Source organism: Ctenocephalides felis, unplaced genomic scaffold, assembly GCF_003426905.1.
Source record: "Ctenocephalides felis isolate EL2017-DRISC unplaced genomic scaffold, ASM342690v1 CF-g0.4_SCAFFOLD_01170, whole genome shotgun sequence".
Taxonomy (NCBI): domain Eukaryota; kingdom Metazoa; phylum Arthropoda; class Insecta; order Siphonaptera; family Pulicidae; genus Ctenocephalides; species Ctenocephalides felis.
In genome coordinates, this window is record NW_020537324.1 from 25,048,664 (window position 1) to 25,070,966 (window position 22,303).

The 22,303-nt window shown below is 27.3% G+C and overlaps 1 protein-coding gene across 1 annotated transcript in view; it reads right to left on the bottom strand.

Moving 5' to 3' along the window:
- LOC113366989 (nitric oxide synthase-like) overlaps positions 1-22,303 on the bottom strand; it is a 107,896-nt gene that overhangs the window by 45,016 nt on the left and 40,577 nt on the right. The gene's annotated exons all lie outside the window — the stretch shown is intronic.

The following is a 22,303-nucleotide window of genomic DNA, read 5'->3' on the forward strand; positions in this document are numbered from 1 at the left end:
AAGATTTTTGATTACGGTACGGAAAGTTTCAGCAATTTGCTTTAAGGAACGATGCCATGCACCCTACTAGTTAAATTTACAAAACTGATATTCTAAAAAATGTTAGTTTTAAGAAAATGATACTCTGAGTGCTCTAATATTTACAGTGCTACTTTTGACCGTGCCTCCGTACATATATTTTTTTTCTTATATTCATCCTTTTTAAATTCTTAAACTAGTCTAATAAATATTTAAGATTTTAGTGAAAACATTCTACTCATTCTAATTTTGTTTTAATAATTTTTGAAAATGATAATTATAATTATTGCTTATTTAGTATTTTATATAGCTAATTTATTCATAAAAAATTATTAACGCAGTATGATTCTTAGAATAATTGTCTGGTATATAAAGTCTATTTAAATAGCTAAATACGAAAAACCAGGTAAAAACTGATTTTAATTATTTACTATAAATTACATGACGCACAAGTATAATTATAATCAGTGGTAAATTCTAACTTTATATGATCAATTTATTTTAGTAATATATCAGTATCCTTTGCTACAATATTTTTTGTTATTTGATATTAAACTCTTCGAGATCGGCATGGTTCACATATAAATTCACTAAAATTCGACATATTTTACATGCCTATTTTATTTACTTTTTTATATGGTGGTTGTAGATAATTTAATTTATTGGCAACTAATTTCTTTTTAATTGGAATTGACTTAAAATTTCTTGCAATACTATTTTAATAAGTAGTTTTTCTACAAGTAATAAAACGACTTACTGAAATTTACTTTAACCATGACTCTTGTCTAATATTGCCTCTGCTAAAGTAGAATACATTCTTACATTAAATTATAAAAACTTAATAATATAATTAATAAGTACTTATTTTGCATTTGTTTTATTATTAACTGTTAATATTCTCCAGAAATTTAATTAAAATAATAATGTATTGATAACTACGTTCATATTTTAGTAATGCTGCATTTGGTTGAAGATATTGCTATGACATGTTACACAAAACGATATTTAATATATTTTTCATATATTATTATTAATCATTTTGTAATGGTTTACTTTATTATACTTAAGGGTCATTTTCTATCACTTGTAATCAATATTTCGTTAACTTTGATTCAAAATTATTTACAAAATATAAGACAAAATCAAATATTGTTGGTCCACAATTATATTAACGTAACTGAATTTATGTAGACTGAAATTCATGTAGCTTATGAAATGCATTATATTCATATTTAACCATTTATTTATTTTTATATTTATTATATTTATTATTATAATACAATATATTATTTTGTAAAATAGCGAAATATTTTATACCAAAAGTAAGCATCTAATATAATTCATAACAAAATTGTTATATAATATGATATAAAAATGTCAACACGTAGGAAATTATCAGGAAATGTATTCATGCACATAAAAATATGCAAATAGTTATTCACAACGTAAAATTATTTCCAAACAAAGTTTGAACTTCACGCGTGAGTTTCACACGGCTGCTGAGCAACAGTTATTATTTAACTTTTATTAAAGGGAGGGCATACATGAATACAAACTAGAATTACAGCTACGGCGAAAAGGTATATATGTAGTAAATATATTTTACTTGATATTTATTCCATTTTATTTTTAGACAAGAAAAAACTACTTATACCATACAATGAATTACAAAATACACCGACTTCAGGAATTAATGAGTTCATTTTTACCAGAATTTTTATAATAAATAATTTAACATTCAACAATTATAATAATATTATTATTATATTATTATCTTATTATTATTATCTTATTATTTCTAATATTGTTATATAGTTATATTTATTATTATTTGTCACTTATTGTTTTTCTAGTATTATTTTTATTATTCACTTATTTTATTTATTTCATTAATTAATTTTATTATTATTATTATTTGCTTTTATTTTATATTAAATCATATTAATACGGATATAATTTTAATGAAAATACAATCCTTTATTTTGTACTCTATTTTATTTATATTTATGTTATCGTTCATTAATGTTACTAGATGTTATACTATTTAGCAGTTGTAACATATATTGTGATAGAAAAAAATTTCAAGAATGTTACATTGATGAGAATGTTTAAATTTGTTATTAATGATGTAAGATGTAAATTGGAAGAATTCCTTAAGGCAAATTTCAAAAACTTTCCGATAAGTGTAATAATTGACTTAATCAACCGAAATTGAGTTCAGATATTTAGAAAATATTTTCATTTATTTCAAAAATCAAGTTTTTGCTTTCAAATAAATCTAATCATTCTAATTTGAATCGTTTAAATTATCTGTGATTATATTAATTATAGTGCACAGACACGTGTGTTTGTATATCCTAAAATTGTAGCTTATTGTTCCAAAATTGAATAATATAATTCAACCAATTTTCGTAGGACTGCTTAGTTGTATGTAGTTTAGTTTTTTTATGAACAACGTCAAAATATTTTTTTTAGTTCTAGACATTAATTAATGATTTAAATAAATGGTAACATTTTTTACAAAATTAGAGAAGTTTTGTAGACTGTTCATTTACTTTTTTGCTAATTCCAAAACCATTTCTAATTGACTTGATTAACTTATCACATTACAAAAGCAAACTTTAACACAAACATATTTTTTCAAACTTTGATGAATTTTTAAAATTAAATCGTTTGTTGTAGAGCCGTAATATTTTAGTATATTTTATAAAGCCATGATATATATCGTCAAAAAGTTTCATAATAATCGGCATTTTTTTTCCGAAAAAGGATTTTACATATCATACCTAGGATATTTTCTGCCTAGTATATATAAAATGATTATGCATTTTGGCTCATAAAATTGTTTTTTGATTTTAAATTCCGACTTAAATTTGTAATGTTTTGTTTGTGTGCTGTTTTTTTTACATATTTAGTGTTTAAACGTACAGAATTAATATTTTTTGAATATATTTTTTCTATTTTCCATTATACTTATAAAATGAGTAAAGAAATAAACAATATTATGAGTTATACTATAAATATAATATGTGCTACTACATGACTATTTGGTATATTACCAAAAACACGTATTATATTCGATCCGAACAATCATATTGCATTGCATGAACATATATATATATACATATATATATATATATATATATATATATATATATATATATATATAATCAGCAAATCAATTTAGGGAAGGAACGCGTACCGGCAAGAAAAAATATAAAAAAATCGCTACATACAGAAAATGATTTAATAAGTAAATTTTATAAATTATTATTCAACTAATTTTTATTAAATGTTCTTATTATTGTAATAAACATACATATATGTGCACACAATGGGTTTTGTAATAATTTTTGTTTTTTTCCTTGTCGAATGGAACCGGAAAAAACATGAGAACCGGTTTTTGAACCGGTTTATGAACCAGTTTTTAAATTTTAGCGTTCCGACAAAAAATATTAGCACAGCACCACTGGTTTTATCAAAGTCGTTTTTAATTCAGTTACAAATTGAAGTGTATGAACTGAAATATTAATTACAATACAGTAGTGTATTTCAAATTTCACATATGTTACTTTAAGACCGAAAAGTGTCTGATGCCCGATTATTTCAGATATAAGTTGGACTTGTTTCGGACATAGCGGGCGTTAATCGAGTAAAATAAATAATTTAAGACATTCATATAATGGAAATTGATTGTAGCAAAAAAGCAATTCTATAAATACAAAAGCATAAGAACTGCAAAAAAATGTAATATTTTAATAATTGGATGAATTTTTTGCCATCTAAGGCAAAAATATAAGCCGTTCGATCGCTTGTAAATTTTTACAATCCAACATTTATTGGTAATTAATCATTGTTTTATTGACATTTATTTATTGGTAAATTAGTTGACAATTTATAGCAAAATAGTTACCCTGATATTTCAATAGACTTATTGTCTAAATTTCGGCCTACAATTTGAGATTTGTATGCATATTCATAGAAACTTTGATCTTTTAAAAATCTGATGAAGGTGCTGTGGAATTGATGATCACTCAATTATTGATTAACCTGGTAGTAGATTAAAAAATTGTACTCCTAGACTAGTGATTCCCAACGTGGGGCGCACGCCCCGAAGAGAAATCCATTTGCTTTGGGTGATTTGAATGTAATTTGCAAATACTGTTAAAAATTCGTTAAATATTTTATGATCATTGTTTAGTTTAAGTGAGCACAAGATGCATGTGCAAATCATATAATTTTTCCATATATATTTCCATAGCTTAGGTAAATAAGCATCCCTTTTTAGGACTAATGCATACTTTCTCAATATTACGGATTATAGAAAAATTCCAAATTCTGTATGTATTAGTCTGTATATTTATAAATTGCAATCCCTTCCAGACAGCGGTAGAATTTTTAGAATTCAGTTGCGAGACTAAGAACATCTTAAGAAAATCAGATCGCACAAGTTACTCAAACATTTAATAAAATTTATAATTCTATGTCTATTGTCGCACAGTGCACACAATCGTTTAAAAGTGCAGTAATTAATTTTCTATGAAGTGATAACGGCAGCAGTAAGGTGTAATCGATGCCTTAACGGATATTTTGGGTATTTTAGATATTTAATACCGAGATAAAAATTCTTATTAAAAAAATAATATTTATAAATTAAATCTTATATTCATTCGCATTTCTTATACGCTAACACCTACATCATAGGTTCCTATTCGTGTATTTTTATAGCCTTACGTATGCCTATACGTTGCATTCTATACTACACGCCCTACATCTATACCATACGCTATATTTCATCTCATACTCTCAAATCCCTACATTGTATACCGAATACACCTAACCTATATCTACTTTATATCCTACCGAGATTCGAACCCGGGTCCGCCGCGTGGCACGCGACGACCTTAACCACTACACCACTGTAACGCTACAATCAACCGTCTTTTTTCGCGTGTCGTCGCGCCACCTTAATATTAATTACCTAATTAATTAGAAAATGATCCGCGGAAACAACAGTGCGTCCCATATTATATTATTAATGGGGGTACCCGATAGGGTAGTGGTTAAGGTGCGCGACCGCCACGCGGATGTCCCGGGTTCAATTCCCGGTATAGACAATAGATAGGTAGAGATAATACATAGGACGTAACGTAAACTTATTTAATATAGGTAAATATATAAATTAGACAGTAATATTTATAAGAAATAAAAAGTATATAGGTATATAATAAGTTAATGACGGTATAGGTATCTCACGGTATGATTGATAATAATATAGTATAGTATGATAGGTAAATAGGTTATCTATCATATTATTAGGTTAAGTCTTATAAAGAATTGTAATAAATCTTGAGTACTTTTATCTCATAATAAATACCTGTAAGTATTAATAAATACAAATAATACGACAATAAATATAATTAATTTAATGTATAGACTAGCTGTATATAATAAAGTTAATTATATAAGAAGTCAATATATTAGATTTGTGAGTTCTTATCGAAATATATCAATTTTTTTGAACCGGTTTATGAACCGGATTTTAATTTTCAGCGTTCCGGCAAAAAAAATATTAGCACAACACCACTGCATATATATATATATATATATATATATATATATATATATATATGTAATATGTATAAATTGTAAATATAAATACAATCCTAAATATATCGAAGCATACTATATCGCCACGTCAATCTTAATTATTTTTGAGAGTCCAAATAGAATATTTATACGACCATGTGACACATTTACCCTACAAATACAAATAATAAAAATTAAATTCAAGTCCATTAAGGTTTATATTTATTTCCATCTAAAACAATTACGAAAAATTTCCGAGGTCGATTAGATAACATCATATATTCAATTATGTAAGATTGGAAATATTGATAAATCAAATAAAAGGTATGTACTCGCATATTTTTATTGAAATCGTCAGTAATATGTGGCTAATATTGATATATAATTCTTGGCTTTGTATAAAAGACAGAAACTGGTGTATCCACTGGAATGGATATAATAATTACATTAGCTTGAAGTTGAGAAATATATTTTATCTGTATTTTGATTTGTAGATTTGTAGATTTGTTGATTTGTAGATTTAATCCAAGGTTTTGATATGTTATACGTTCTATATTTAATAGATTAATTATGCATAATAAGAATAATAATTAGTTACTTCCTAATTTCATAAAATAAATTATTAATCAGCACTATTCATTAATGCATACATTTTTTACCTATTCTAGAAATGTTTGTCAAAGTTATTTAAATTAAATTTATTTATGAAAAAAAAATAAAGCTGACTATCTATCAAAAATTAATGTGCTTAGAAAAATAAATATTAGAATTCACATGTTTATATATAAACTTAAGTAATTCATTGTGTATTTTAATTCTGCTGCATTAAGTTGGCTTTCTAGCAAGTTTGTAAATTTAATCATATTGATAAATTTATTTGCTAGATATGAATAATAAGAGTGTACATGTATGAATGCTTATTAGTAAAATATATTTATTTTTTTATCCGTAGAGACTATGTTTTTTATTATAACATTTATAAATTCTTGAAAATTATATATCTGTTAATTATCTCTTTTACTTTGTTATAAGTTATATATTTTACTTGGATTCGCGAGAAATCGATCTTACTAAATAAATTAGTCGTAGTTAATCAATATTGTGTTAAATAATTAACAACTGCGGTTTATATTTGTGTACATTGAGTTAATATTGGCTTGAAATAATTTTCTTGTACACATTTGTAATCCTTTGTAAATATTTTGCTTCGAAGCTGTATAGAATCCATGGTTTGTTTAACGAGACCACATTATGCATTAGGTATTTTCTTTGGATTGATAATATTTCCAAATAGCAAAATTATTGTTAAAGTAAATACTAAAAATAAAATATTCTGATTTTATACAAGGGTAGAGAGGGGTCGTCCGCGGGTAAAAAGGCCCAGCACCAATATCTCAAAAACAAGTAAAGTTAAGAATTAACAACAATATTTGAAAGTAGAGGGAAAAAGATGTATAACCAGCTATGACCTTGATTCTTACGAGGATGCTAACGGAGATAATAAATGGCAATGTTTAAAAATCCATAACAAAAGTTTGTTTTCATTGTTAGTTTTTTTGGTTCACAAGACTCTTAATATTTTTAAGTGTACATTGTTTCATTGTTTTATAATATTTATTGTTAATTTCAAGTTAGAATCAACCTTTTTTTATAACCTTTGCCCATCCGATTTTACCCCACCTATAGGGTAAAAGAAACCAGGTGACAAATTTAAAAAAACAGCAATCAAAAACACATTCCTACAATGGTGGATGAATTAGCTTGAAGTTTTACTAAACATAGTCAGATAGTTGTTTGTTTGATATGTGCTATTTGTTGTCATACAACTAGTTTGGTTTTCACAATATAATTACTCTAATTCAAAGTGGACTTAGAGCTCCGCTCTACCTTATATATGTACAAGGAAAAAAAAATATCTGGTAGGCCATTTCTATGGTTTTGTATAAAAGTTTGCTTTCTCTCCTACGATACGAAGTTTCTTAGAAAAATTCTGAAAAGATTCAGTTTACCTTTTCATTTTAATTGGTGAAGAAATAAAAATTTTGAGAACAATAGATGAACGTAGAAGCCGAACGATTGCTCCAGGCTTATCTTGAATAATAAGATGTGCTTCTAGAATAAATGCATGAAATTCATAAACCTTCTATATCTCGTTATTTTCAACATAACGGTTCCAAGAAAAATATTCTCTAGAACGAGTTAAAGGTGCACTTGATATATATAATAGAAAATGAGTGCATCCATTAATGGATATATGTGCTTATCGTTCATGATTTGTGAAGTAAATGTAGTACTATGATATTTATTATTATCATAAAAAAATAATTTATTTATTTAGTATAAAGGGCTCGCCCCTAGGTAAGCGGTTAAGAGCGACGGAACCTGAATCAGAGGTCCCGGGTTCGATACCCACTTCGAGCAGCCTGTTGTCAGGCAGCAATAACAGCGATTTTCACTTGGAAATATAGATAGCAATATGTTTCCAAGTGAAAATAGCCCTTACCCGGCATTGCTGCACCAATAAAAGGTCAGCCCTATTAGATAATTTCTAATAACAAAAATCATCAAATATGGATAGATTGACCATTGGGTTACCATCTAAAAAATACGAAGTATGGAGAAGCTTCAGCCCAACAGCTCGTAGGACGTAAGGTTCTGATTGCTGTTAAAAATATAATAACAAAAAATAAAAAAATTAGTATAAAACATTATTTTTCATTTTGTAAAATATATAACCAAATCTCATTAAAGTCTTCAAGTTTTTGATAAAGATCGGATAATCTGCATTTTTGTAATTATTTGTCATTTTTTTAACATTTTTATTGAAAATTAACTCTATTAAATATATTGACTTCTTATTGGGTAAGTCGATTATTTACAAATATTGAGATGTTTGTGCAACTTTTCTTAAGACAAAATGCCTTAAGGCAAACTAAAATAAATCAGGTAAAATGATACACAAAAATTAGTATACAAGGAGACAGGTAGGTAGATAAAAAAGCGAACATATAAGCAGGTGAACATAAAGAAAGGTGAACATATAGCGCGGTAGACAGGTAGACAGGTTGGTAGGTAAACAGATTAACAGGTAAACAGATAAACAGGTGGCCGTGTAAGCCTCTAGGCAGGCAAATAAGTAAACAGAAAAATAGTCTAGTAGTCTGCACGAATGGTTGACAGATAAAAAAGCAGACACAAAAATACATACGGGTAGGCTAGTAAGCTTCTATTATATAAAGCTATTTGCTGAACAAAAAATCTATGTAAAACTCTGACGCAAACATTTAAACTAAAAACCTTGTTGTTAGTCTGTTGTTGCTTACAAAATATTTTAATAAATTATTATATGTATCTATAATATTTATGCATACTTAAAAATAGCATAATTTATAACGTCTAATAAAAAGTTGCTATAGCAAAATGACATATCAAATGAAATAGATCAAATGGCAAAACACAAATACGGTATTTATTTTAATTTTCACAAGTTTTCACAGGTTTTAAATTTAAAATTTGGATTATCTGATTTAGTAAAATACAGAAAACAAAATAATAAATATACGACAAAGTTTATGATAAAATATACGACAAAGTTTACCAAAATCCCCAATTGTTCAGAAAAATCTATTTTTACATTTTTACGTCACATTCATCACGTAAGAGACTTGCATACAATATGCATTTCGTACTATTTTTGACACATTGTGCATCGTTGTATACCCCTATGTGTAGTTTGTAATTAAATTATGTGCTTCAAAGACTTCTAGAAAATGTCATAGACACAAATACATGTATTTCTAATACAATTATGTAAACAGCATTGGATGGTCGGAATCTATTGTTTTATATTGCTTGTCTGCTGATTCAGCTCGCAAACATTCTATCTTCCAAACAAAACATGAATTTAGTACTAGTTCCATTTTACAACAAATAGATGCTGAATTTGTTAAATTGTAGCCATTCATGAAAAAGAATCATTACCATTGCCTAAAATTGTTAACATATAATCATTAAATTTCTTATGTTCTTTTTAAAGTTTTCAGTATCAAAGTGAAATTTTAACTGCGAAAACATGAAGTGAAATGTAAAATTATGTGTGATTAAATTCTGCGAAATACCTTGAATCTTTTAAAACTTTTTTACTAAAATATTATCAGTTAATAAAGTTTCCACGAAAAGTCGTATAATTATTATAGTCGGGTAAAAAGGTTTTGCACCATTACTTCGAAAACAAGAGAAGTATACAGTTTTTTAACAATACTATTTTCAAGTAGAAAGCAAAATATGTAACTAGAAGCCATCATCTCAATTCTTACGATTTTGTTATCAGGAGATAAGTGGCCATGAAATAATATTTATAGCAAAAAAAATCGTTAGTAGTTTTTTTTTTATTGTGAGCTCTTTTATTGTACTTTTGTTATGATATATAAATATAATTTTCAAGTATACGTTATTAAATTTTTTTATTAGATGTATTATTGCTTTCGAGTTAGATTCAGTAGTTGGGTGGGGTAATAAAAACCAATTGGTAAATTTTTCCTAAAGGTATAAACAATAAGAAAATAGTGAATTGAGTAAAATATTACTGACGAAAAAGCAGATCAAGGTTATATACTGTGTAATCGTTGTAATGAATGTGCTCCTAAAAATTGTATTTTGCATTAATTAAATAATGTAGCTTTTATTTCGGAAAATTCCTTTAAAATTTAGTATAAGAATTTTCACTTCGTCTATGGATTAAAGAAGGTACAGATGACTAGTTTTAGATAAATAATAAAAATATAATTCTATAATTAGGAATCAACGGAAAATTTTTCTGAACATAGGTTGATAGATGTTTGTTTGATACGTGTCATGGGTCATTATTTGGTTTTTAGAAAAGTATAATTACTAAAAGTCAAATGGATTCTTTGTTCCTTGCCTATAAGAAGATCTTATAAAATATGATCATTATTCAGTGAATTGTTTATAAACTTTACTTAATTCACTGGAACACAATCGACGGCCTTGGCATTATCTGTTTAATTAATTATCCATAGGTCATCTAAGTAATAATAAATTCTATAGTGTTATTATTAATTCACTTAAAGTGAAGTCAGTAGATTTTATGATTCCTCTGAATATGTATGTTCTAACTTCTACTATAGTACACTTTGTAACTATCTCGTCTATACAGGAATTTTCACTGCATAATTGTTATGTTTTATTGTTAATTTATTTAATTGTTATTTATATAGCTAATTTAGGATATTGCAAAGTAACTTAGTTATACAATATTTATTATAGTAGTTATTATTATAGTTATATGAATTAGCTTCATTTCGCGCTTTCAAGATAATTTGTTAATTTTCTTCAGAATCCGTGTGAATAAATTGAAATATTTGGTAAACATACTTTGAAAAAAGCTCAAAATAAAGACTTAATGTCAATGCTCGTATCGCAATCTCAAGATATTAAAACATAATAGTTTTAGAAATATCCTTATTGTATCCTTTTTTATTGTATTTGTATTATTTTTTTATTTCATAATTATTTAAAAAATGAGAATTTTTCAAATTTAGTTTATTAAAATTTAGTTTATCAACTTTCAGTAGGGCAAGTTATGTAATGAACCAAAAATCGAAAATGAAAATTTTTAACATTTTGGTATACACTCAGAAAAATGGATGTATGTGTCTATGTGTAGAGATAATTTTTCGTCGACGATTTCAGGCGTACGGATAAAATGATTTTAAAAAATTCAAAAAGCAATCGATTCCTATTATTAGGAAGATATGCTTATTAGTTTTAGGCAAAGGCAAATCTAGCGGCTTCGGAGGTATGGAGCAAAAAATGCTAAAAATGTCAGTTTTTAAGAGAACGGATCAATCAATTTAAATGATTCAAAGAACATTCGTTTTGTAATGATAGGGAGAAGTGGTAATTAGCTTTTGGCGAAGGCAGGTCCAGCCGTTTCCGAGATACGGAGCTAAATGTGCAGAAAATGAAAGTTTTTGAGGAAACTAAGCATCCTATTTGAATGATTAAAAAAAATTTCTGCTTGTGTTGACGATTGCTTTTGCGCAAATTTTTTTTTGATTTTTTTTAAATTTTCAAACTTTTTTTTTTAATATCGAAAAATAATTCGGATTTTAATTCTAATTTTAGCTAAAGTTCTAAACTTCACTTATATACTTCAAATATATAACTTTAACTGCAATTCAATTTATATAATACTTAGAAATATTAGACTATGTTCTTTATTTTAAATCCGTTTGATTAAATTTAGTTTATTTTTTTTTATAAATTAACAATAATAAAAGTTACATTATTTATAATAATCTATTTAAAAACATTTCATATTCCTCGAATATCTCATTAAGATACGACAAGTTCTAGCAATTTGCCTTAAGGCACGATGCCATACACCACTGGTTTAATATGATAGTTTAACACATTTATCAACGACCAATTTATCTAGATTTTTGTAAAACCACAAGCCTTAAAATTCATGAAAGTAAAAGAGAGATAATAAATTGTACAAATGGTGTCCAAAATGTATGTTTTTCCTGCATAGCCTCACTCACCTCTAGCATGTTAAATCTTCCCTGGTCGCACATGTTCCGGCACGCAATCTCCGTGCTCATGTACCAACCGTTGAAAGCGGTCGCCGTGAACTGCAAACCGCCGCATTCGAACAACATATTAGAGACGGCGGGCAGAGCGTACCAGCGCAGATCCAATTCTGGAAACCAGGGGTAACTGGAAAACGACAAAATATTATACATGAGGGATAAATGTAACAAAATGTTACAGGTAATTTTAAATGGTTGTATGACATTCGTAAAAAACGTTCAGAAAAGACATAACTGTGTAAAAACTGTATCACCTAGTGTAAGTGGAAATGGAATTTTAAATTAAGAAAACATGCATAAACATTATAATAGTGTGAATAATTAACCTAATCAGAAGATTAGCTATTTACATAAAACGTTCAATGTTTCTTTCAGAAATAAAGTTTGCTTGCACTATAATCTAATCAATTTCCAATTGATATCTTTTAAAAAAACATATTATTAGTAAACTTATATGATATAGTGCACACAGAGGTATATCTTATTGTATATCTTAATATTTAATATTGCCTAATGTTCTTTTTCAGATCACTAACTCTATAAACAATGTCAACTCTTATTAAAATCGCAAAAGGCTATTTTTAACTTCCCGTAGGGTAAGTTATTGTAATAGGCCGAAAATCAAAATTGAAAATTTTTACATTTCTCGACGTTTTGAATGTTTCTGAACATTTTGGCATACCTCAGAAAAAACGGATGTGTGTGTGTGTGTATGTATATATGGATACAAATTTCCAGTCACGTTTTCGGGCGAACGGATCAACCGCTTTGAATGGTTCAAAAAATCCTCGATTCCTATTGATAGTGAAAAGAGCTGATTAGTTTTTGACAAAGGCAGGTCCAGCCGTTACGGAGATACGGAGCAAAGAGTGCAGAAAATAGAATTCGAGTTTTTGAGAGAACGGAGTATCCGAATTGAATGATCTAAAAAATATTCAATTAGTAATGACTGGGAAAAAGGATCGTTAGTTTTTGGCAAAGGCAGGCCCAGCCATTTCGAAGATATGGAGCAAATAATGGCAGTTTTTGAGAGAACTAAGCGTCTGATTTAAATGATTCAAAGAACTTTCTGCTTGTCTAAACAAAGTAATTGATTTTCAAAAAAAAATTTTTTGAATTTCAGATTTTATTTTTAATTCTGACTATAGTTCTAATATACTTTAAACTTATAATTTCAACTTTGCAATTTAGTTTATATAATTCTTATAAATATTAGACGATGTTACAATATTAATAATAATCTATTTGAAAACATTCAGTATTCCTCAAACATTTCGTTACGGTACGGGAAGTTCCAGCAATTTGCCTTAAGGCACAATGCCATAGACCCCACTAGTTTTAATATAAATTGTTGAATTATGAAGAGCGCGGTCGATTTTTTCCAAAAACTAATCACCATGACATTTTTTGTATTGTTTCGAAATTACAAAGAAACGACTTATACGATCTTCAAAACTGAAAATCGCGAGTTTTCATCGAGTTACAAATGGCTATTAAATATTTGAAATTGGTAAATTCGTTTGTCGATGAGAAACCAAGGAATAGGCTTATGCACACACATATTTTTTCCTTTTTTGGTCTCAAACGATTCAGAATGATTAAAAAGGCCGAGAAAATAGCAAATCCAATTATCTAGAAAACATAACTGAAATTCTTCGGACACACAAAAAGCGTAATATAAGTATAAATATATAAATTTAAATATAATATTAGACATTTAACTCTCCAGTCTTCTATATAAATATAATATGAATATACATTATTTATGACATATTAAAACCCAAATTAAGAAAAATGTTGTGCGAATTCTGCCATTTTAATATAAATATATAATATGATATTATTAGTAAAAAAATCTATCCAGCAGAATGTCTGCTAATAAACATGTTCGAAATAGGATAGGGCGGGGCACAAATTTTTAAATTGACTTTGAGTAATTGTATTGTAAAAACCATTATATCACCACAAATAATAAAAAACAACTATCTGACTATGTTCAGTAAAACTCCCAACTAATCATAATTGAAGAAATGTTATTTTTGCTGTTTTTCAGAAATTTGTCACCTTGTACCTTTTACTCATAGGATAAAAGACAGCCAGGGGACAATGAGATCCAGTGTTTCGATTTTAATTTTAAAGGGATTTCACTAAATACTAGCTACAATATTCAACCAATGCAAAACATGAAAAATTTTATTGGTACATTTTGGACAATGATTGTATATGACTGTAATTGTAATGATTGTATATGAAATACTGTATATAACTTTGCAATGATATTTCGTCATAAATGTTCATCAGCAAAGTTGGAATAACTGTTTATCTAATTTATCTCTTGCGAAATTGAGTTTTCAACTTAATTAATTTATTATTCACTATTTTTATTGTTTACACCTTACAGGGTGAAGGTTCGTCTTTTTTACCCTATATATAAAACATCAGTTGAATCAAAATTTAAATTAACAATACATCTCATAAAATACTTAAATAACGTGTACTTGATAATTATATTGAGGTTTAGTAAACCAAACAACAGTGCTCAAAACAAAAAAAAACTAACTACAAAAGAAAATACTTTTGTTATAGATTTTCAAACATAATCGTTTATCGCTATGATAGCGACATTACTTGATTTAAGGTGGTGACTGGTTATACATCTTTTGCCCTTTACTTTCAAATATTATTGTTAAAAAATTTCTAACTTACTTGGTATTAAGAAAATGGTGGTGGACTTTTTTATCCGCAGACCTGCAAATCTTACTCTACTCTATATATGTATACATTTATATATAAAAATATTTTAGAGTTCCATTAAAGTTAACTGAGCTAAAGAAAATAGTACGTTGTATGAATGGATTCAAATAGTTTTTGTATTCTTTATAAAATTATCTTGATTTACAATATTTGAAAATAAAATGATTCCAAACTGTTTGATTGTATATTCAGACAATAGATTGAACTGCCATAAATGCATTCAAACGAACGCATAGCAATAATTTCTGATATGGCTATTATTTCATATAACATCTGCGGTTATGTGGATTAATATATGCTATCAAAACCGATCTATTAAAGACATCAAACGCGAAATGATCGAGATTAGTTTATGGCTATTTAAACGCGCATATAAACCATAAAACTATATGTATTTATATAAACGTATTTATGTATCCATCTGATCGAGCATAAACATTAAAAATAGCTTACTCGAACATAGTTGTATAATTTAAAGTACTTGAAATGTTGAAAATATTTGGTTCAGAAAAGTCGACTTACAGGTTTGACTTAGCCTCCTAATTAGAATTCGGAAGGTTTAAGATAACTTCCACTACTTTTGATCGTATCGTATGACGGTACAATTTATTTATGACGTACAAAAAATTAAAATTACTACAATTTCTTGATTTAAATTTGTCTAATAAAAAAATAATTAAAGAGAACTATAGCAATCTTTTTATAAACGTATATACAAAGAAGAATTTTGCAAGTAAAACAGAAACTACATATGCCATTAAAAAAATAAACACTGTGGCAAAAATGTGAAAATGCTGTATATTTGATAAGTTTTATATCACTTTCTTCACATATTTTGTTATATTAACAGTAGATTTACAAAGCATAAAATTGCATTACAAATACTGAGGAATATTCAATCATGAAAGTAAACTTCTGAACTATCTATGTAACTATACTAATATGATTTATAATTTACATATAGACATCGTAGTTAAGGCATTTGAGATATTCAGTATGCTATTGATGTAATGAAGATTACTTGATGAGCAGTCTAGACTTCACAAATACTTTCAAAATAATTAAAATTTAAACAACAGAGCAAATATTGCAATCGAAGTTTTTTGATTGAGATAATCATTATAGTAAAGATGAAATCAAAGAGCAGTTTAATAGTAAATGCCATTTTTTACTTCATCTGAACACTCGTGTAATATTAAAATTTTAGCTTAACTGAATACAATACATTTGAATTTATAACTGAATGAATATAAAACTTTATTCTAAAGTGAAAAATATATTTTGAGAGTAGTAGTAAAATATGGTAGATTTTAGATAATATTTTTAATGTAATTTTATAATCTGAGTTATTACTAATTTTGCGAGAAAGCTTCTAGATCGCACTTTTTACTTAGCAATGCTACGATTGCAGCAATTCATGATAGCAAATATAAAGTTCATACTAAAATAACAATATATTTTTTATTCTCATATTCAAAAAAAAAAAATCAGAACTTGATGTCAAACTTCATGCTGTTATCATATGTTAACCCAATGGATAGCTTAGGTAGATTCTGAATTATAACTAGCAATTTAGGTAATCAAAATGACTATACATTAGTGAGTACATTTCATCATATTAATATGGTATTGCATAAAGATTAGATCACGGTACATGTTAATGAACTAACAGTTGTTATTATCATTGTATGTAAATAAGAAATGTTTTTATTAAATTGTCTTTACTTCAATTCGCACTATAAAGAAGTTTATAAACTAAAAGAAAACCATTGCTTATATGGTTACGAATCGAAACAAGATACGAAAATATCTAGAACACAATGTAAGACTCAATGAGAGATTTATTGCTAATATGCGGGCTTGGTTTATGTGGTTACAAATAATACGATAAGGGCGCCAAGATAATTTGTAAACAAAGTAAACATAGAATTTACAGCCACCGTAATTGTTGCAATATTATGGTAAAATTAAAATCAGTTGAGTGACATCTTCTCTCTATACAAGTTGCAACGACTTTTTGATATATGTATATAATCGACTTAATAAATAAAAAATCAATAGATTAATATAAGCGGTTTATCAGTATATCGAGTTGCATCGAGGACTTTATAATGTTACAAGAAATGGCTATTTAATCAATTTTTTAGTAAGTTGTTAAGATGCCAATTGTAATCGATAACTAGTTTATCGATAATTTATACATTATCAAACAAACAAACGTAAATGCGCTTGATAAATTTACAATTAGCAACCTTTCTAAACTTTAATGAGCTTTTATAAATAAATCACTTTTCGTATGCCTATAACATTTTAGGATGTTCATTAAAAGACGATGAATTCAGTACATATATGCAAAATTTTATTAGAAATCGTAAAATTTTCCGGCTTCTCAAATTAGACTAATTTTGAAAATTTTTAAATTCATAGTTCAACAAAAAGTCTTCATCCTAGAAAACTCAAAGCAATCGTGTTGATATTTTTTACTGTTGTCTTAGAAATGCTATTTATGGTTTCGGTTTCAAAGTTTAAATGAACTACATTAATAAAAGTTAACTACAATAATCAAAAAATGGTCATAATTTACCAAAGCTCTATGATGCACTTGAAAACTCATAATTTTGTGAGATAATTTTTCATCTATTTTTTTCAGGACAGTTAAGGTCAATACTATCACCCCGTTTCGGCCTGAGGTAAAGGTCTGGGACATATATATATATATATATATATATATATATATATATACAGTGATGTTGTCGAGCCGGAACGCGCCGGAACGTCGTTCCGGCAAATCATTTTTGGGAACGAACACGTTCCGGCAAGAAAAAATATAAAAAAATCGCTACACACAGAAAATGATTTAATAAGTAAATTTTATAAATTATTATTCAAATAATTTTTATTAAATGTTCTTATTATTGTAATAAACATACATTCGAACTTTCCTTTTCGAACGGAACCGGAAAAAACATGAGAACCGGTTTATAAACCAGTTTTTGAATTTTAGCGTTCCGACAAAAAAATATTAGCACAACACCACTGGTTTTATTAAAGTAGTTTTTAATTTAGTTACAAATTGAGGTGTATGAACTGAAATATTAATTACAATACAGTAGTGTATTTCAAATTTCACATATGTTACTTTAAGATCGAAAAGTGTCTGATGCCCGATTATTTCGGATATAAGTTGGACTTGTTTCGGACATAGCGGGCGTTAGTCGAATAAAATAAATAATTTAAGACATTCATATAATGGAAATTGATTGTAGCGAAAAAAGCAATTCTATAAATACAAAAGCATAAGAACTGCGAACAAATGTAATATTCTAATAATTGGATGATTTTTTTGCCATACCAGGCGAAGATATAAGCCATTCGATCGCTTGTAAATTTTTACAATCCAACATTTATTGGTAATTTTTTTTAATCATTGTTTTATTGAAATTTATTTATTGATAAATTAGTTGACAATTTATAGCAAAATAGTTACCCTGATATTTCAATAGACTTATTGTCTAAATTTCGGCCTACAATTTGAGATTTGTATGCATATTCATAGAAACTTTGATCTTTTAAAAATCGGATGAAGGTGCTGTGGAATTGATGATCACTCAATTATTGAATTATCAATCCTAGAGTATTAATTCCCAACGTGGGGCACACGCCCCACAGAAAAATCCATTTTTAAATTCAAAGGGGGAAGGCAAATTAAAACATTACACGTCTTTAACTCACTTGCTTTGGGTGATTTTAATGTAATTTGTAAATACTGTTAAAATTCGATAAATATATTATGATCATTGTTTAGTTTAAGTGAGCACAGGGTGAATGTGCAAATCATATAATTTTTCCATATATATTTCCATAGCTTAGGTAAATAAGCATCCCTTCTTAGGTCTAATGCAAACTTTCTTATTATTACGGATTATAGAAAAAATCCAATTTCTGTATGTATTAGTCTGTATATTTATAAATTGCCATCCCTTCCAGACAGCGGTATAATAATTTTTATATTATATTTTTAAATTTAGAATTTTTAGAATTCAGTAAGTTGCGAGTCTAAGAACATTTTAAGAAAATCAGCTCGCACAAGTTACTCAAACATTAATAAAATTTATAATTCTATGTCTATTGTCGCAAGGTGCACATAATTGTTTAAAAGTGCAGTAATTAATTTTCTATGAAGTGATAACGGGAAAGGCAGCAGTAAGGTGTAATTGATGCCTTAACGGATATTTTGGATATTTTAGATATTTAATACCGAGATAAAAATTCTTATAGAAAAATAATATTTTATAAATTAAATCTTATAATTCATTTCTTATATGCTAACACCTACATCATAGGTTCCTACTCGTGTATTTTTATAGCCTTACGTATGCCTATACGTTTCATTCTATACTACACGCCTTACATCTATACCATACGCTATATTTCATCATATACTCTCAAATCCCTACATTGTATACCGAATACACCTAACCTATATCTACTATATATCCTGTTACCTATAATTTCCCTTACACGCTACATTAACCCTACCGAGAATCGAACCCGGTCCGCCGCGTAACACGCGGCAACCTTACCCACTACACCTACACCACCGTAACGCTACAATCAACCGACTTTTTTCGCGTGTCGTCGCGCCACCTTAGTATTAATTATCTAATTAATTAAAAAATGACCCGCGGAAACAACAGTGCGTCCCATATTATATTATTAATGGGGGTACCCGATAGAGTAGTGGCTAAGGTGCGCGACCGCCACGCGAAAGTCCCGGGTTCAATTCCCGGTATAGACAATAGATAGGTAGAGATAATACATAGGGCGTAAGGTAAACCTATATAATATAGTAAATATATAAATTAGACAGTAATATTTATGAGAAATAAAAAGTATGTAGGTGTATAATAAGTTAATGACAGTATAGGTATCTCACGGTATGATTGATAATAGATATCTACCTATGGTATACACAATATAGTATAGTATGATAGGTAATAGGTTATTTATCGTATTATTAGATTAAGTAATTATTAAGTCTTATAGAGTATTGTAATAAATCTTGAGTACTTTTATATCATAATAAATACCTTATAGAGTAGCTGTATATAATAGAGTTAATTATATAAGAAGTCAATATATTATATAAGTCAATATATATAATAATTGTATAATAATTATATAAGTCAATATTTTTATAAGTCAAGCATTTGTGAGTTCTTATCGAAATATATCAAATTTATGGAACCGGTTTTATGAACCGGATTTTAAATTTTAGCGTTCCGGCAAAAAAAATATTAGCACAACACCACTGTATATATATATATATATATATTTATATATATATATATTATATTTTATGTGTGAATATTTACAGGTTACTAATAACAACTTAATACTTAACTATATTGTAGCAGTAAATTCAAACAGGCAGTAAATGCAAAACTAGCACTTACGATTTCAAAATGATACCTCTCACTTGAACTAACATCAGTACATACTTGCATGATGTCCATAAAATAAAAGATAAAAGTAAACATTTTACTTTAATAGAGCCGCCATAAAAATGCACCACCGTTAGTTCTGTAAATATTTCTTTTGCTTTCAGCATTTGTTACCGTAGTGTTTGTGGAAACTGGACGCCTGGGGACATATTAACAAACTTCTCTCGGAAGTAATTTTCTGAATAAGCACAAAACTACTTCTGAAAAGTCTACTTCGTCTGACTTTTAATTTAATTTAAATTCTTGGCACGGAAAAATGCATATAGCAGTAATGAAGATAAAAATAATGGACTACATAAACTGAGAACAACATAATGTATCATTTCAGCTTATTTCAGAAAGCGTAATTTATTTTCAGACAGAACACATTTTTTAAACTTAATGCAGATTGTAAAAATAGCCTTGTAACTATTAACAAGTTTAAAGTTTTTTTTACAATTATCTACATTGAGGAATGATTTTAGAAAAACGAGTATAACTATAAAATTCTGCAAATAGTAAAACTATAATTAATAATTAATAGTTTTTCATATGACTTAGAATCGCAAATTAAAAAAAACTAGTAAACGCAAAACACTGATAACTTAATGTAATAAATCTAATGCTTTTTGCTAAATGCTTTTAAAAATTATTTTAAAGTGAAACTGTATCTGCTCATATCTAATTTTATACGCCTGGCACATTTTTTGCTCCAAAACAAAGGAAATTCTAATAAATACATAGTATTCAATAAGGTCGTTAAGATATTTGTGATTTACTGGTTTTAAAATTTTAATCGTTAGTTTAAATAAATTATAGGCAAAGTATAGTATCTTGTTGAATAGATAAAATGTATTGAAATACTTTATAATGAAAGAGCATTTATTACTTAAAATGCTAAACATAATATTATAATTAATAACACAGATCCACAAAATAAAAAAAGTTGTCTGTATTGGGTGTGCGGCATGTGTTTTCTAATGTAATGTTTTACTGCCCAAATACGAACTAAAGTCAGATTAGCGGGTCAAGTGACAAAAAATTAAAAAAACGACAAAATTTTTGATCTAATGACTCTAAAAATAAAAAGTTGTCTTTACCGCTGAATACAAATCTAGAGTCAAAATCGAGGGTCAAATGCCAAAAAATTGAAAAAAAATTAAAAAACGTTAAAATGTCCGATCTAGATTAATCAAAATCTTATAATTTCTGTTGTTCCCTGGTTCTTTTTACCTTGACTGATTATTGAGTTTTAATAAAATGATCTATTAAGTTTTATGTATAATTCAGCATTAATAAGTAAACATTATTTTCTGTAATTTGAATATCTGAAACTGTTTTGGCAACATACTGCTGGATTCTACAAAAAAAAAAAAAACAATAAATCAGTTAAATGAATACTCAATAGTCATTTAACGCAAAAAGGGTCAGAAAACGACAGAAATGATAAGATTTTGATTATTCTAGATCGGACATTTTAACGTTTTTTAATTTTTTTAAATTTTTTGGCATTTGACCCTCGATTTTGACTCTAGATTTGTATTCAGCGGTAAAGACAACTTTTTTATTTTGTGGACCTGTGAAACTATTAGAGGTTATAAAATTAATTTATATTAAACTTTGAAAATGCCAAAAAAATTTTTTTAATAAATTCAGACGTCTCTTAGGTATGTGTCATTAACTAACAGTTAAAATTAAATATATTAATTATAAATTATTAGCCTAATTTACCCTGGGTGTAAATAATGCTCATTAATATCAACTCTTGTACATAAGAAGTAAAGCACCTAATTGTTTAACATTCAATATTACCAAATCCGTATCAATTTCATGTAATTCAAATTA